Source organism: Pollicipes pollicipes, unplaced genomic scaffold (genome assembly GCF_011947565.3).
Source record: "Pollicipes pollicipes isolate AB1234 unplaced genomic scaffold, Ppol_2.1 Scaffold_1600;HRSCAF=1878_pilon_pilon_pilon, whole genome shotgun sequence".
NCBI lineage: Eukaryota > Metazoa > Arthropoda > Thecostraca > Pollicipedomorpha > Pollicipedidae > Pollicipes > Pollicipes pollicipes.
The window spans coordinates 22235955-22243343 of record NW_023595962.1 but is presented as its reverse complement, the minus strand read 5'-3'; positions in this window follow the sequence as shown (position 1 = coordinate 22243343).

The following is a 7389-nucleotide window of genomic DNA, read 5'->3' as shown; positions in this document are numbered from 1 at the left end:
AAGATACACTTCGAAAAGCTGCTAACGCACGGGGTTACCATCTAGTTGAGCACAACGTGAACGCGAAAAGACGCTAGAAAATGGGCACCCTCTCCGTCCCAAAATTTTGGAGATCCACCAGTGGCGTACACAATTAGAGCGATGTAATGTCATTTTGCTCGCATATTTTCCTATGCCTTACAGCCTATCGGCAACGGACGAAACTAATGGTATTGTGCAATCTAGCCAACCAAAAAGGTTTGCATCTCTAGATGTTGAAAATCTATTTACAAACCCATTGAAAGACCCATATACATCATGAAGATAGAGCTTAGCAAAACGTCAGGGAATTAGTCTCAACGATATCTTGCAGTAAGTGCTAGTTTGTATATATTTAGGTAAAGAATGACCTCGCTCTGTCAGGTAAAAGGTTTTTTTTCTCGGAAAGCCATTCCTTTGACTTAACTTCATACATACAGAACCATGCCATGTGGCGACACAAAGTCTGACAGGTGTGTCTCTTGTTCAGTTTTGAGTACATTGCTTCATTTTGGTATATGTTTTGAGCACACTTTATGATACATGGCTCCGTTAATGAACAGTGTCGGACAGTCGCGCATTTTCCGCGACATCGTCCGCGTTTTCCGAGCGTTTTCCGCGGCATCGTCGGTTATCGCCCCTTCTAGGGGTGGGCGGGGGAAGGGGGTCCGGAGAGGTGTACATGCGCGGACGCTGCTAGCGCTAGTATTAGGCGTCGCCGGCTGCCGCTGTCACGCCTCCTCACAAGAGGGAATTTAGACCGATTAGGAGCTCGAGCTGGAGCTGGCGCTGGGGCCTAGCACTGGGCTAGGGCTAGGGCTGGGGGTGGGAGTGGGGCTTGGCATAACATGGCCAGGAGTGGCGACTTTGGGGAGGGCAGGGTGCAGTAACCCTCAGCCAAATCCGGGCGGCATTTAACATGATGGCAGTACACTCACGAGAGGGGCAAGTTACAACGTCCCCCCGCCCCCCCCCCCCCCGGCCTCCACAGAGGGTCCGCCACAGCCGGGCTGGTATGGCAGGGCAGAGGACAGGACGGGGGAGGGGAGCAGGAGACAACAGAGCAGTACAGACCAGGCCATGACATATCAGTAGGTGGAACAGGATATAAATGCACTGCGTGGAAGAGCGCAGGGCAGGAGACAACATGAAGGGACAGGGCGGGGAATAATGGCTCAAGACAGGGGAGCAGGTGAAAGCACAGGGCAGGAGGTGACAGGAAGACAGGGCTGAGGGGAGGGCTAGGGGTTAACAGGGGTGATGGCTGAGTGAGATAAGGTGTTTGTCATATAAGACAGGTTCTTGGAACACACGACAGGTTCCCGAGATGATGGAGCAGATCAAGACGGAGATAACAGAGCGGAGGACAGCACTCCACAGCACAGACTGCGGCAGAACCAAGAGGAATTTGTCAAAAAAAGATTTAGCTGAGAGAAAATTTCAAAAGATGCTTTCTTAACTTCTAACGAGATTGCATGAAGTTTGTCTCTTGCGCCTCTTCGCTTGGCTAAACGACGCTTGCATCCCATGTCGCTCGAGTAAATGTTATTTTATGGTGAATATAGTGTATTCGCACCCAAGCAGCGTTCGCGAGATATCTACATCGAGCGAGATCACGAATGTTTGAAATCGCACTTTGACAGATTTACATCATGGATACGATGTCATGCATCGTGGCAGCACGAAGCCAATACAGCCGGGTTTCTTGCTTCAATTATGGGGACAATGGCATTTAGTTTTCGTATGTTGACCATATGTTGATGATGCATGGCTTCGTTGATGTAACAATGTTGTCCCGCCGCGCGCGTTCCGCAGCATAGCCGGTTGGCACCCTGCCGTCCCCCACCCTACCGGCCGTAGATTACCGTGGAGAAAAAGCCGTCCCTGCTCCGAAACCACAAACGTCAGGGACACGTTTTGTGTCAAAACACGCGCAACAGACGCCTCATAGGCTACCGAAAATTCGAGCGCGGTTGCACGAATTCGCCGGACAGGTATGTTCAGGAAACCTTAGGGGGTCGCATCGACCGCCCCCCCCCCCCTCCCCACCTACCAGGGCGAGAGGAAAGGCACAAGGGGGAACCAATAGTTGGACACGCCCCTGTCCCATTCCACAATTTCAGATATATCCTTATGTCTATGTTTACTTTACTAACATGCTTCATTATTCAAGCTCAAATTTGTGTCAGATCAGGGCTTAGTCACAACCTAGTCACAAATCAGGACCAGACTAGTGGGAACCAGATCAAAAGCATACACTTCATCGGGCCTTAAGAGAGAATAAATAAAATTTGCCCACAGTGTCCGACATTGTTGCGATCTTTTGACCAACTTATGCGAACATATAAGACGAAACCACTCGGGCGTGGCGTACGCAGCGGCATTTATTGATGTGTACGAGTATTGTGACGCCTGAGTTTGATATTCCGCGAGCAGGTAAGACAACTTTTCTTATCTGGTAGCTTCACAACAAAATTTTTACTGGCATTGGAATTTGCATATGTGCCGGAATAAATACGCAGCCAGTCGACCACTGTCCGATCTGCGCCAGTGTCGTCACTGACCCATTCCAAACTTTGTCCGATCTGCGCAGGTATCATCACTGAACCATTCGGAGGTGACATGTCCGCGCAGTAAGGCGTTAAGTGTAGGAATTAGCATCAAAGCAAAACAACGATTTGTTTTTATAGGCTAGCCAAGTGAGATCAAGTTTGCATATTTTCAATGTTGTTTTGCCAGCGCAGAATGTGAGCATGACTCGCTGTGTCACAAATATAATGGCTGATAATACGTATATTTGAGACAGAGGCGTGGAGCATGGAATCACCAAATACAGCTACCAGGATGTTGACAATGTCCTGCTATCGCTGGATTTCCCAGGAGACTGCCGTGTCGGAACATCAAGTCACAGACTGCAACAACAATACGTTTTCATGGATATCAAGTTGACCCATTGACAGTATACAAACAGTAATAGCACACAATATGTTTAGATTTGTGCCTCCTTGTACCCTGTGTTTTTGTTCAACCCCGCAAGAGTGAATATCATAGTTGCTATGTATTATCAGTACACCTGTGCCACAGAGGGGGGGGGGGGACTGGGAATTGTGGAAGAACTTTACCGAGATTGACATCATCAAACATCAACACGCTCATGGCTCTTTGTTGTTTTTGTCATTAGTGGACTATGGCTATTACTACGTCAACTGGCACTTTGAAACTGGAAGTCGGACGTGCCCGAGTCGATGTCAAGCTATAACACGCGGCTGACACAGCCACGACCCTGGTGACCTGACACAGCCGTGACTTTAAGATGTCACCATCGGTGTCACGGCCTGGAAGAACGCGACCGTTCTGAATTCCCTGGGCATTGTTTAGAACCTTCTGACGCAGGTGGCACGCTCCAGCATGTGGTTAGTCATGAGGAAAGTCATGTATGAGTTGGGAAGGTGTTCAGCCTCTTTGCCCCAACATTGTTACGAAAATAATTCAAATGTGGGGTACTGGTTTTTGGCATAGGTTGTATTTTGGGGTAGGTTGCATCTATTTGCCAGGGCAGCCCCCCCCCCCCCGGATTTGTTGAGAAAGCTTCCCCTGATGCTGACCTGTGTGCCGACTTCACCTCTGGTTCTAACCAACAAGCCAAGCATGACTGTACACTCAGTATTTGTTTGTCTCCTCGTCTCCAACAATACATAAAAGGGTGGGTCAAGTGGACAAAGATCACGATCAACACAAGGCATACTTAGTCATGCGTGGTAATCTGAACAAAGCGGTCAGTCACCTTATCGGTGCCCCGCTGTCCGCGTGTCACGTGGTTTCGACCCTCGATCTTGAAACGCAATTGGCCAACTGCGCGGATAGTTGCCGGTCGATCAGTGGACGATGTATACATGGATCCTCCTGCTGGACAAACTCATGTTCTATTAGACGTACGAGTTGCACCCTCCCTGCGTCGGTCTGGGCAATTGCTGAGCGCATTAGCACGCGTTCTGTTGGGGGTCAACTTGACCCCCAAAGGTTTCTCCGGAATGGCTCCCGAACGGCTTGGCACCACCCACCCGAGCGAAGGGTGTTCAACCGGCCACCCGGGCGCGTGTTAATGTAGTTATCTGAGTCGGCCGGCTTCCTGAACACATCAGCTACAAGGCGGTTGTATTGCACCTGCATCATCACATCCGACAGCCGGACCCCGCACTGAGATGGAATGGCCCTCCAGCGCTTGACCGGAAACGATTATGTGCCACCTAGTGTTCTACCCAAGGGGCCCGTCGTCCGTAAAAGTGAGTCTCATGGCTGTTAAATGGATTGGGTCGAAATTAGCTCAAAATAAAAAAGGCTAACCCATGTTTGCCTAGGAACATTTATCCTCTTGAAGAATCGTCTAGTGAAACAAATAACATAACAATAACCCAAAAATAACAATAACACAACAATCTAGTGAAGTTTTGAGACTGCGTGTTCGCAATCTCAGGGGAGAAGCTGTCACAGTCGGGGGTGCAGTCTCCGAACACCCGAACAGAGTCTGGTTACTGCAGGCAACACCAGGCGGCGAGCACCGTGCGCGCGAGAACAACCGCCGTGAAATAGTCCTTTCGAAAATTGTCAAAGTAAATCCGTGCCGTTTAAGGATTAAGCTGTGGCACATCTATTTCTCACAGATTTGGGAATGCCCCCTGAATGGATTAACAGTGAGAGCGACACGGAAGCATAAGTACTACCTTTATCGTTCCAGCTCCACCGACAGGCGTTCGTGCGCCCGTTGGCCACCGCTTCGTGCTAACCACATAACCGACAACGATAAGCCTACGGAGACTTCGACGCCGGACGTCGAGGCTTTTGTTACAAGGATTTGCAAGGGTGCATGTTCAAAACTGCGTTACCTCATTTTTCTCACTAATCGATTCTGAGTGAACGCTCACCATTCCCAGTTTAGCGTGGGCTAACCATGTTAATGCAGACTTTTGACCTCTTTCTATCTACAGTCTAGGTTTACATGATCCTTTATATCTTTTAACGGCCTAGATTAAAATTCTGGCAAAAATGTCTGAGCTATATCGGTAAAAAGGAATATATTACACCCGTGTGAAATGAATTGCTCCAAAATTTTAGTCCAAGCCGTCGCTGAATGTCCGTGAAGTTGGCGATTTATTCAGCGATATGTTCAGCAACAAGCTCCGATTTCTCTGAAAACACCTCAGAGGTTTAATTAAGGTACGAGAACATCAGACATTACAGTTATTTTGCAATATCACATGTTCCTAGACGTCAAATCAGAGTCAAAGAACGGAAAACTCCATGAAACCAAAAAATTATGGGCCTATTTAAGCTTTCAAACATCAGAATATTCACCAGAATATAAGATAGTGTTCGTTGAAAGGCCCTAACCTCACAGGGTCACCTTTAAGGTCAGACTCAGGCCTTATGGACTGGAAACACAATATTACCCCTCCCCCCCAAAAAAAACATGCGATTTCAGCTTTTTAAGCATCAGAATATTCACCAGCGCATGAACTAGAGTCCGTCATAAGTATTGACCTCTCAAGGCTACGCTTCGGAGTCAAACCAAGGCTCACATGACGATAAATCCTTATCTCCGAAAAATAGCTGGCCGGTTTTTAATTTGCAGGCATCATAACGTTCAGCACAAAAGGAGCTAGCGTCAATCAAATTCTCCTAACGTCTAAAGGCTCCCCTTCCAGCTCAAGTTCAGGCTCAAATGACGGGAAATTTCATAGAACCCAAACGTACCGGCCAATTTTAACCTTTCAATCGTCAGAATATTGACCAGCGCATGAGCTACGTGACCTTGAGACTTCGGGGCTTACTCGTCGCTGTCGTTTGAGCTCGTCGCTGAATAGGGCGCTGAGAAACCTGCCAACTTCATTGACAGGTCGTTTCACGCTTGCCTTCCTTCATGCATTCAAAATTTTATTCAAAAATTAAAATTATAATATCAACATGATATCTTCCAAATTTTAAGAGAGTTGACATCGCAGTAGTGTCTGGCATATCTACCGTCCAAAGGCAAAAATATCGAAGCGTCATTGGGTAAAATGGCACTCATGCCTTTTTGCCTTTGGACGGCAGATATGCTTCAGTTATAGAAGTTAGAAGTAAGAACTTATTGAAACAGTGCCCTTCATGTGACATTTCATGCCCTTCATGTGACATTTCATGCCCCTGATATGGAAAGTTTGCCCTCATTTCACAACCCTCATATAGTTTTTGCCCCTCTTGTGGCAAGTAGGCCATTTCGGATTTTTGGAGGATTACTTCCACTATCAGGGCATTATCCCCAAACATTGTGCCTCCACTGCGCAACACTGTACCATCCGTCGATCAACGGAAATAAGTAGATTTTCATTATGCTACAAAAGTCCATTAATATCTTCCCTGGTAATGAAAAATAAACTGAAGCAAATCAGGGATAAGCTGACATATCCATTGTAGTCCACTGTTTCAGATGCGCTGCCGGGGACTGTAGAGATCAGCAAGGTAAACTACATTGGCCTGGCTGCAACCAGTCGCAGCCGACTTTTAACTGTGCGCTTACGGGGGACACACTGAAAACACGTGCGCGTACACGTCATAACACCCCACTCACCGACAATATATCAGTCATGAACGTCACCTCACTAGTGCATGCCACAGACCAAAGACGCCTGATCACACTTGAGACATTGCACGTCAGATACATGGCATCCATCATCAACATGCGACTGGGGCGACAGCCTCCGTAATACCAGCAATAGATAAACATGACTGATCATCGAAATAATCGAAATGCTAAGCAATAAATTCACTTTGGCAATAATCTATATGTACAGACCGAACACGACAAGCGCACCCTACGACACCTCGAACATACGACAAAGGTCAGATGCGATGAATTTGCTGTGATGTACATCTAAAAAGATGTGCGACGTATCATTCGATCAATAAACATAGCTGCCGATGTAAGAGCCAGGTCAGTTAATCTTGCACGCTGACGCTTCATTTACGTTCACTGCCTGGCTGTTTCTTGGGCATCTGCGGAAATGGGGGACCACACATGGAGTGGCTTCTCTCCCCGGCTGTGCCTTCGGCATCGCCGGAGTGGATGACCACACATGGAGTGGCTTCTCTCCCCGGCTGTGTCCTCGGCATCGCTGGAGTGGGGGACCACACATGGGGTAGCTTCTCTCCCGACTGTCTTGAGTATCTCCGGAGTGGAGGATCACACATGGAGTGGCTTCTCTCCCCGGCTGTGCCTTCGGCATCTCCGGAGTGGAGGACCACACATGGGGTAGCTTCTCTCACGACCGTCTTGGGTATCTCCGGAGTGGAGGACCCCACATCGGGTGGCGCGGACTGGTTTCCATCGAGAGC